Genomic DNA, 12,063 nt, shown 5'->3' on the forward strand with positions numbered 1-12,063 from the left:
TGAATCCCTGCGCATGTTTTGTCATTTCTTCACATAAACCTTCCCCTGCTGCAAGCACAGCATAACTCTGCACTAGCTACAGGATCAGGCTGAATTCTCAAGTATCCGAGGACCTCCCACTAATCTGGTTGCTAGTACCCCTCTTATCTCTTCAGTTTTCTAACCTTCTATTTTCGCACGTTGGATACGGCCACAAATACTCCTGGGGGTTTCACAACAATTAGAACACACACATGCATGCCAGCCTTCCCGATTCAGGTGGGAGACTCCCGATTTTTTGTTAGAAAAAATGTTGCAATTTTTTACTGCTTCTCTCCTAAAATAATTCTAACCCAAATGCATTCGAAGGAGGCACTTCAACTGTTCCAATTGCTCGGAGATAATCTCCCTTTTGCTGCTGCAAAATGTTGGCCATGTATGCACACGTCCTGGGGGACCACAAAAGTTTGAGTGCTGTTGTGATGGTGATGGAGAAAATGGGTTTTGACTTCAATGAGCTGCAGGTTGCACTGTCTTCCTCAGGTTTTGAGTTTTTTCTTCAATGAGTTGCAGGTTGCACTGGTTACAAATTCCGTCTTCCTCAGGGTTTGAGATTTGTCAGCGTTTGTCTCTTTCTTTGCTACTGTTAAAATCACCTGTTCACTTGATCTCTATAGGCCAGAAGTATCCACCCTTCTTCTCTATGGCAGACATGCCAACATTCGTCAGGCCCTGTGAGGGAGATTTCAGGATAGCAACCGGGAGAAAGTATTTTTCCCATAGGATTGCATTGGAGTTATAATTATTTTAGGCGGGAGACAGTAAAAAATAGCCTGATTTTTCATTCAAAAATCGTGAGTCTCCCGCCTAAATCGGGAGGGTTGGCATGTAAGCTATGGGCCGGCATTATCCACACATGGGCCCTCATTACAACCTTGGCGGAGGACCATGGTGCTATTAGCACCATGGTCCATGCCGCTAAGGTTACGATTCCGCCATGGTGGATGGCGGAATTACCACCCCATTCCAAGGTGAGTGGGGCGGTAATTCCCCATTCACCATTTGCCCTTCCCCATTCCCATTTTTGCCCCATAGGGCATAATGGGAATGGGGAAAGGCGCTAAGTACGGTGCCGCAAATTGCGGCACCGTACTTAGCACCAAGGTCAGTTTGCGGCATGGGTTTTAACGCCTGCAAAAAGCAGGCGTTAAAACCCTTAACGCCTGACTTGTAATGAGGGCCATGATCTCTATTGGCCGGAAGTATCTACACTTGATCTCTTTGGGCTAGCAGGATCCACACTTGATCTCTATATGCAGAGAATATCCACACTTGGTCTCTATGTGCCAGCATTATCCACACTTGATCTCTATAGGCCAGCAGTATCCACACTTCTTCGCTATGGGCCAGAATTTTCCACACATGGGGTCTCATTACACGGATGGCGGTAGGGATTTACCGGTACCGGTAAAATACCGGTACCGGTAAATCCCTACCGCCTTACTGCGAGGTCCCTTTGCGGGTTGGGGGATTTAACACCTGCTTTTAGCAGGCGTTAAAATCCAACACGCTAAGGGACCTCGGAGCTAATTACGGCACCGCAAAATTGCAGTGCCGTAATTAGCGCCTTCCCCATTCCCATAGAGCCCTATGGGGCAGAAATGGGAATGGGGAAGGGCAATGGCGGAAAGGGGATTTACCGCCCCTCCAACCTTGGAATGGGGCGGTAAATCCCCTTTCCGCCAAGGCGGTGCCGGTATTTTACCGGCATGAGCCATGGCGCTAATAGCGCCATGGCTCACCGCCTTCCGGGTAATGAGGCCCATGATCTCTATTGGCCGGAAGTATCCACATTAGATCTCTATGGGCTGGCATTATTCCCACTTGATCTCTATCGGCCTGAAGTATCCACACTTCTTCTCTATCAGCCGAGAGTATCGACACTTGGGGCCTCATTACGATCCTGGCGGAAGACCATGGTGCTATTAGCACCATGGTCCAAGCCGGTAAATTACCGACTCCGTCATGGAGAAAGGGGGAATTACCACCCCATTACAAGGTTTGTGGGGCGGTAATTCCCCCTTCCTCCATGGACCTTCCCCATTCCCATTTTTGCCCCATAGGGCTCAATGGGAATGGGGAAGGCGCTAAGTACGTTGCCGCAAATTGCTGCACCGTAATTAGCACCAAGGTCCCTTTGCGGGTCCCTTCTTTAACGGCTGGTCTACACTAGCCGTTAAGGTCGGGTCCCGCAAAGGGATCTCGTAATTAGGCGCTAATAGGTTAAAGGCGCCACAGTCTTTTACGGCGCCGTTAACCCATTAGCGTCTGGGTCGTAACGAGGCCCTTGATTTCTATGGGCCGGAAGTATCCACACTTGATCTCTATAGGCCAGCAGTATCCACACTTGATCTCTATGGGTTGGCATTATTTATAATTGATCTCTATAGTCCAGCAGTGACCACACTTGATCTCTATGGGCTGGCATTATCTATAATTGATCTCCATAGGCCAACAGTATCCACACTTCTTCTCTATGGGCTGGAATTATCCACACATGGGGCCTCATTAGGACCCAGGCGGTAAGGGGTTTACGGCGGCGTAAACAGCGCCAACCCTTACCGCCTGATTCCGAGGTCCCTTAGCGCCATGGAGGTTTTAACACCTGCTTTTAGCAGGTGTTAAAATCCATGGCGCTAAGGGACGTTGTTGTTAATTACGCCACCGTAATTTACGGTGGCGTAATTAACGCCTTCCCCACTCCCATTATGCCCTATGGGGCAAAAATGGGAATGGGGAAGGGTAAATGGGTAAATGGGGACTTACCGCCCCACTCATCTCGGAATGGGGCGGTAAGTCCGCCAACCACCATGGCGTAAACGTAGTTTACGCCATGGTGGTAAAGGTACGACCCAGGCGGTAACTTACCGCCTGGGTCGTAATGAGGCCCATGATCTCTATTGGCCGGAAGTATCCACACTTGATGTCTATGGACCGGCAGTATCGACACTTGATCTCTGTGGGCCGGCAGTATCCACACTTGATCTCGATGGGCTGGCATTATCTATAATTGATCTCTGTAGGCCAGCAGTGTCCACACTTGATCTCTATGGGCCGGCAGTATCTACACTTGATCTCTATGGGCCGGCATTATCTACACTTGATGTCTATAGGCCGGCAGTTTCCACACTTCTTTTCTATGTGCTGGCAGTTGCCACACTTGATCTCTATTGGCCGGCAGAACCCACACTTGATCTCTATTGGCCAGCAGAATCCACACTTGATCTCTATTGGCCGGCAGAATCCACACTTGATCTCTATGGGCCGACTGTATCCACACTTGATCTGTATGGACTGGCAGTATCCACACTTGAACTCAATGGGCCGGCAGTATCTACACTTGATCTCTATTGGGCCGCATTATCCACACATGATGTCTATTGGCTGGAAGTATCCACACCTGATCTCTATGGACCAGCAGTATCCACACTTGATCTCTATGGGATGGCAGTATCCACACGTGATCTGATGGGCCGGCAGTATCCACACTTGATCTCTATGGACCAGCAGTATCCACACTTGATCTCTATGGGATGGCAGTATCCACACGTGATCTGATGGGCCAGCAGTATCCACACTTGATCTCTATGGGCTGGCAGTATCCACACTTGAACAGATGGACCAGCAGTATCCACACTTGATCTCTATAGGCCAGCAGTATCCACACTTGATCTCTATGGGTTGGCATTATTTATAATTGATCTCTATAGTCCAACAGTGACCACACTTGATCTCTATGGGCTGGCATTATCTATAATTGATCTCCATAGGCCAGCAGTATCCACACTTGTTCTCTATGGGCTGGAATTATCCACACATGATCTCTATTGGCCGGAAGTATCCACACTTGATGTCTATGGACCGGCAGTATCGACACTTGATCTCTGTGGGCCGGCAGTATCCACACTTGATCTCGATGGGCTGGCATTATCTATAATTGATCTCTATAGGCCAGCAGTGTCCACACTTGATCTCTATGGGCTGGCAGTATCTACACTTGATCTCTATGGGCCGGCATTATCTACACTTGATGTCTATAGGCCGGCAGTTTCCACACTTCTTTTCTATGTGCTGGCAGTTGCCACACTTGATCTCTATTGGCCGGCAGAATCCACACTTGATCTCTATTGGCCAGCAGAATCCACACTTGATCTCTATTGGCCGGCAGAATCCACACTTGATCTCTATGGGCCGACTGTATCCACACTTGATCTGTATGGACTGGCAGTATCCACACTTGAACTCAATGGGCCGGCAGTATCTACACTTGATCTCTATTGGGCCGCATTATCCACACATGATGTCTATTGGCTGGAAGTATCCACACCTGATCTCTATGGACCAGCAGTATCCACACTTGATCTCTATGGGATGGCAGTATCCACACGTGATCTGATGGGCCGGCAGTATCCACACTTGATCTCTATGGACCAGCAGTATCCACACTTGATCTCTATGGGATGGCAGTATCCACACGTGATCTGATGGGCCGGCAGTATCCACACTTGATCTCTATGGGCTGGCAGTATCCACACTTGAACAGATGGACCAGCAGTATCCACACTTGATCTCTATGGGCTGGCGTTATCTACAATTGATCTCTGTAGGCCAGGAGTATCCACACTTGGGGCCTCATTACACAGATGGCGGTGGACCAAGGTGCTATTAGCACCTTGATCCATGCCGGTAAAATACCGGCACCGCCTTGGTGGAAAGGGGAATTACCGCCCTATTCCAAGGTTGGTGGGGCTGTAATTCCCCCTTCCCCCATTGCCCTTCCCATTTCCATTTTTGCCCATAGGTCATAATGGGAATGGGGAAGGTGCTAATTACGGCACCGCAAATTGCGGTACCGTAATTAGCTCCCTGGTCCCTTTGCGGGTTGGTTTTTAACGCCTGCAAAAAGCAGGCGTTGAATTCCCCAATCCGCAAAGGAACCTCGTAGTAAGGCGTTAAGGATTTATCGGTACCGGTTAAATACCGGTACCGGTAAACCCTTACCGCCTACCGTGTAATGAGGCCCTTGATCTCTATCAGCCGAGAGTATCAACACTTGATCTCTATGGACCGGCAGTATCCGCACTTGATCTCTATGGGCCGGCAGTATCCACACTTGGTTTCTATGAGCTGCTGTATACACACGTGATCAGATGGGCCGGCAGACTCCACACTTGATCTCTATGGGCTGGCAGTATCCACACTTGATCTCTATGGGCCAGTACTATCCACCCCTCTTCTCTATGGGCCGGCAGTATCCACACTTGATCTCTATGGGCCGGCAGTATCCACACTTGATCTCTATGGGCCGGCAGTATCCACACTTGATCTCTATAGGCCGAAAGTATGCACACTTCTTTGCAATGTGCTAGCAGTATCCACACTTGATCTCTATTGCCAGCATTATCCACACTTGAGCTCTATAGGCCAGCAGTATCCACACTTCTTCTCTATGGGCCAGCAGTCCACACTTTGGGCCTCATTACACGGTAGGCGGTGAGCCATGGCGCTATTAGCGCCATGGCTCATGCCGGTAAAATACCGGCACCGCCTTGGTGGAAAGGGGATTTACCGCCCCATTCCAAGGTTGGAGGGGCGGTAAATCCCCCTTCCACCATTGCCCTTCCCCATTCCCATTTCTGCCCCATAGGGCTCTATGGGAATGGGGAAGGCGCTAATTACGGCACCGCAATTTTGCGGTGCCGTAATTAGCTCCGAGGTCCCTTTGCGGGTTGGATTTTAATGCCTGCAAAAAGCAGGCGTTAAATCCCCCAACCCGCAAAGGGACCTCGTAGTAAGGCGGTAAGGATTTACCGGTACCGGTATTTTACTGGTACCGGTAAATCCTTACCGCCATCCGTGTAATGAGGCCCTTTATCTCTATGGGCTTGCACTATCCACACTTGATCTCAATGGGCTGGCACTATCCACACTTGATCTCTATGGGCCGGCAGTATCCACACTTAATCTACATGGGCCAGCTCTAGCCACAGTTGATCTCTATGGGCCGGCAGTAACCACACTTGAACTCTACGGGCCGACAGTATCCACACTTCTTCTCTATAGGCTGGCAGTATCCACACGTGATATCTAGGACTGGCAGAATCCAAACCTAGTCTCCATTGGCCAGCTGTAGCCACACTTGATCTCTATGGGCAGGCAATAACTACACTTCTTCTCTATGATATGATATGAAATGATATGGCATTTATAACACACCTATACACAAGTCTTTCAAGGCGCGACGAGGCAAGGGAGGCGGGAACAGAGGGAAGACAGAGACAACAATCATACTAGGCCAGGTGTCATTCAGATCGCGCAAGGGCATGGGAAGGGGGAAGGGGAAAAGTGCGGGGGGGAAGTAGGAGGGGACAGTGCAGTACATGGGATACATAGAATAAATAAAACAATATAAAAAATATGGCCAGCTGGTGGCAAGTGCAAGGGTAAGTGGTAGGGGACTGTAGGGATATAGAAAACAGTCCCTAAGTGCGGGGGTTGCCAGGGAGGCAGTGCAGGTGTGCAACTGGTGGCGGAGGTGACCTGGGCCTGTGATCGGAGAGTGGCCAGGTGACCAGTGCAGTTTCAATATCAGACAGGAATTCAGCAGGGGAGAGGAGGAGAGAAAGCAGAAGCAAAGAGGAAGGTTTTGAGGTGCTTCCAGAATCGGAGATGGTTCTCCTCAAGTTTCAGGGAGGCTGTTTCAGAGGGAGGCCCCAGCCGAAGAAAGAGATCTACCACCAACTCGTGGCTTGGAGAAGCGGCTGACCCTGAGGGAGTTGGAGGTGGGTGAGCGAAGAGCTCGAGAAGGAAGATATTTAGGAAGGGAGAGTTGAAGGAATTGAAGCCACAGGCCTGCTTTTTCCCGTTACCATGCTTGTTTATCTGGATTTACTGTGCAGCTCATACAGATCACCAAAAGGACACTGTCACTTTAATCAAATTGAAAGTAAGCTACACTAACCTCTTCCATAATACTGAAAATGTATTAATACCGACAAATATATGAATATATACTTTTTCATTGTAGATTCTGCTGCCCCTTTCTTGCGGCATGCTTATCAGCTGACTGCTGCACTCAACCGCGTGTGCGCAAACGAGCGAGCGCAATCGAGTGAGTGCAATCGAGCGATGGCATTCGAGCAAGCGCTATCGAGGAGGGCTGTTGGCTGTTTGCTGGCTTGTGGTTTAGTGCAGCGCTCAGCCAGCAGCCCTCCCTCGATTTTATATCGCTCTTAGCTAAAGTGACGTGCCGTCACCATTGGCAGACGCCCTTCTATATATTTATCTAACAAGGTGAGATTACCAATTTTACCTTGTACTCGAATCCTTTTGAAGTGATAACAGCGTGTCTATGTACAAACTGACAACGGCAATGCCAACGGACGCTGCCAATCTGTTAATCCCTGAGGATCCGGGACTGTCCGTATCAAATGAATCTAATATTACCGCATTACAGAAGGTCATCCATCATATAATGAAGCGTTCTAAGACTCTGCCAATAGATGTCGCAAACTATGGAATGTGAACACCAGCCGTAAACCTCCTTGTTCTACAATTGCATCTGACAGAGGAAATCTCCTCTTGTCAGCAGCTATGAAAATTACGGTATCCAGTTAAATTTTCGAAAACATATTTTCGAAATGCATTTTGTGGGAAAAAAAAGTGGCGAAAGATTTTTTTCCGAATGTTTTTATTTTTATTTTATGTTTTATTTTTGTTTCATTAGTAAAAAAAAGTGACAATAAAAAACTCCCCCATTTCAAAAATGAAATAAAATGAAAAATTTGAAAAAAAAAAATGTCGGCAATTTTGTGTCGTTCGAAAATGTCACTATAAACCAAAAATTACTGTAACAACTGTACACAGCAATCCTGTAAATGTTTCCATTACTGATGCCGACTTGCTGAACATAAACAAGCAAAATTCTGAAATACCTCACTCTATATATTTACAGAATGGTAGCAACTGTGTACCAAGTGTCAAATTGCCAGAAACAATCTTAATGAGTTAAGAAGCAGAAAAAAATGTAAAAGGAAATACGGTTACAAGCGAAGTAATCGAATCTAAGTGATTTTCCGAACCCAAAGGTTCGACTTCCCAAAAGTTCGACTTTTTTTTATTTTTTATTTCCCGCAAATATATATGTGGGGGGAGACCCCCCCACAGCCTCCCACCTTACCCCTATACATTTTTTATATACTTTACCCCCCACATATATATATGCGGGAAATTGGGGGTCGAACTTTTGGGAGTCAAACTTTTGGGGTTAGGTAAAATTGTTCTAAACCAAGTAATCTGTCATGCTTCAGAACATTTTGCCTGCCCTATTTTATACTCACAAATGGTTGCGGGAGTGAAGGATGTCGTCCAGAGCGAGACCTCAGTTGCTAGTATTCACGTTGCGACTCGCAATTTGATTGATCTAGACTACACCATTTCTAGATCACAAGACGTAAACCAGAATAACAAAACTAGTATTGTTTTTGACACGCACATTGAAGCACAACCTTTAGATAATGTGTTGAATTTATCTCAATCACCTATTATGTACTTGAACCAGCAACAATCGTCTTCTGAGATGTCGATTTATACCCCTGACTCTTTTGAAAAGCCTTCCCCAAGGCCATCCTTTGGCTTAGGACATACCTCCTCAATTACTCAAGAATTTACCTTGTTTGCCATTAATAATGGGCTATTTGCGATAACAAAGCTATATGAAATGCTAGCTACTAAAATGACAGCCCAAGATGAGATTTCTAGACTTTTGTGTGCAAAGATGGATTGGGTAGGACAAAGTATGAACCAAGATATAATCCAATCGATATTAAATCAGAATATAGGACTACAAAAATCTCGAGGCTGTGTGAGGTTTTTAAATTGCCTACAAGAGGGCTGCTTGCCAGAGAGGACGCCGAACGGGTTGCTTTTGCAAGATAATGAAGATGAGACATGTCCAGTTGTTATAAATTATCCGCATATATCCATGGTCGAGGCCTTGCCTCAAGAATCTGTTCAATGCTCTGATACACAACCATCCTCGTATGAAGTTGAGGACCGAATGATAGAGCTTGCTGCTTCTCATGAGATAGATAGTGTAAAATCAGACGAACCGCTTTATGAAGTCTTTAATTCTCATAAAAGGAAGTCCAGACTCATTGAAATGCGACCACGCCAAAACAAATAAAAAAAACAACATCCATCAAAAAAGGAAAAATCAAACAACGCAAAAAAATGTATTAGTAGCGGAGTGTGCGAGAGTGTGTTGCCTGTGACTGGCAAGTCTGTTTACCATTACAACTGCTGGAGACTGAAGGCGGAGCAAGACTTTAAAATCTCACACTGCTACGGAGCGGAGTGTGCGAGAGTTTGTTGCCTGTGACTGGCAAGTCTGTTTACCATTACAACTGCTGGAGACTGAAGGCGGAGCAAGACTTTAAAATCTCACACTGCTACGGAGCGGAGCGTAGCGGAGTGTGCGAGAGTGTGTTGCCTGTGTTCCCTGGGGGCTCCCTGGGGCCTCGAGGGGCTCGAGAGGTACGCGAGATAAAAGGCAGCTGCTTCCAAATTGAACTGTGATCGCCCGTACTCTACAGCAACCCAAGAGCACGGTAAGAGCTGGGGGGCAGCTGGGGGGCAGCGGGTAAGCGCGAGATCAGGCGTAGCGCGGTGCCGAGCCCAGAACAGACATACTCAATACCGTCAAACATCAATAATGTCAATGGGCCTCATTACACGGTAGGCGGTGGACCAAGGTGCTATTAGCACCTTGGTCCATGCCGGTAAAATACCGGCACCGCCTTGGCGGAAAGGGGATTTACCGCCCCATTCCAAGGTTGGAGGGGCGGTAAATCCCCTTTCCGCCATTGCCCTTCCCCATTCCCATTTCTGCCCCATAGGGCTCTATGGAAATGGGGAAGGCGCTAATTACGGCACCGCAATTTTGCGGTGCCGTAATTAGCTCCGAGGTCCCTTAGCGGGTTGGATATTAACGCCTGCAAGAAGCAGGCGTTAAATCCTCCAACCCGCAAAGGGACCTCGTAGTACGGCGGTAAGGGTTAACGGTCACCGTTGCCATTAACGGTGACCGTTAACCCTTACCGCCGTCCGTGTAATGAGGCCCAATGTCAATTTCAATGGGCCTCATTACACGGTAGGCGGTAACCATGGCGCTATTAGCGCCATGGTTGCCGCCGGAACCGTACCGAGTCCTCCTTGGTGGATGGCGGAATTACCGCCCTACTCCAAGGTGAGCGGGGGCGGTAATTCCCCAATCCCCATTTACCCTTCCCCATTCCCATTTTTGCCCCATAGGGCATAATGGGAATGGGGAAGGTGCTAATTACGGTACCGCAAATTGTGGTACCGTAATTAGCTCTGAGGTCCCTTTGCGGGTCCCGTCCTTAACGCCTGGAAAAACCAGGCGTTAAGGGAGGACCCGCAAAGGGACCTCGTAGTAAGGCGGTAAGGGTTTACCGGTACCTACCGGCGCCTACCGTGTAACGAGGCCCAATGACTACGAGGGGCGTCACAAATAAAGCAAACACACAAGCACAAGCCAAGCGAGGGCTGAACGCAGTGTGTATGTCAAGTGTAAACGAAAACCTCAATGGAAAAATAAGACTTACAATGCTTACCTCTGAAACTGCAGCGACGTATGAGGAGGGTGTATCTCCCCGAGAGGGAGGATCTAGGATGATGTCCGCGGCTTCATCCCAGCGGACTCGTCTCGGTGATGAGTTGCCTGAGTCCGAGTCCGAGTCTGGGTCTGGGTCGTCCCGCGGGACCGTGGCGGCAGCTCAGCCGATACGAGAGAGAGGCACTAACATTGCCATCGAAACCATAGACGTAAGAAGTGACATCGAAAGTGAAAGTGAAAGTGAGCTAGATGAAGATGAAGACAAAGAATATGATGGGTCTACTGTGGGAGAGAGGCAAGATAATGGAGATCAGCAAACACGATCCCCTGCGAGATCGAACAGTAAACCTTGCGTGACGCCAGGAAAAGGCGAGGGTGCACAGGCAGAATGCACGCTGGGTGTGAATGGAAAGGCGGTGGATAAATGAACCGGGGACATGAACACTGAAATATGTGCGGCAATGATTCATCAGGTAGAGAATATGCAGCACGAGAAGTCCACCACTCCCTATACCACTCCCTGTAAGCCGAGGGACGGCGAGCAGACCCAAGATACTGGCCCCATGCGACAGCTCACGACTAAAAACAATACAAACTATCAAAGACCCTCGAACTCGGATGAGCAACGAAATTCAAGCTCATCACTAAAACTATTGGCATGGTTAAAGGTGGCTGAGATGCACAAACCGCCTCTAGTGAAATCAAAAGCAAAGGAAGGTCCTGATACCTCTAACAGAATGGACGAAATTGTTGAGACATGGTCAACCCAAGATGAATGGAGGAAAAAAACTGCATCACAAAACACAGGATCGAATAACAATATAAATCCAGGAGAAATAAGAAATTGACTAGGGATTGCAGACCAAGTCCTAAAAGACTTGGCTAGGATGAACGCCAGCTTAATACAGTCACGGAGACCTTCACAACTAAGCTCTAATGGGGGCACTCCATGACTCGTCGAGATCCAGTGTCCTAAACACAAGAGCAATCATAAAGTAATGAGCCTTGAAGCAAACTCCGCAGCATTTGAATTCAGAAATGAAGAAATCACGGTGTCTCAGAAGAGGAGTCGAAGAAGAGAAAGCTCTGAGAGTAATGAGGATAATGTGGATAAACAACGTAAAAGCAGAACCCAAGGAAGAACCATAGGAGTACAAAAAAAACCAGATGAGATGCCATCCCCTAAAAAGACAAAATGGTGTACTTGCTCAATTTCAGAGTCAGAGGGTGAGGACGAGGCAACAACCCTCAAAGATCTACTTACGATGGAAAGAAATGACCCAGAAGACATCTCGCCCTATATTGAGGCAACAATTTCAAAGTTGAGTCCCATTTTGATGTCAGCTACAACGATAGCTGTAGCCCCATTGCTGAAGTTGTTTAAGAAC

This window comes from Ambystoma mexicanum, chromosome 1q (assembly GCF_040938575.1).
Source record: "Ambystoma mexicanum isolate Mex_15411 chromosome 1q, UKY_AmexF1_1, whole genome shotgun sequence".
Classification (NCBI taxonomy): domain Eukaryota; kingdom Metazoa; phylum Chordata; class Amphibia; order Caudata; family Ambystomatidae; genus Ambystoma; species Ambystoma mexicanum.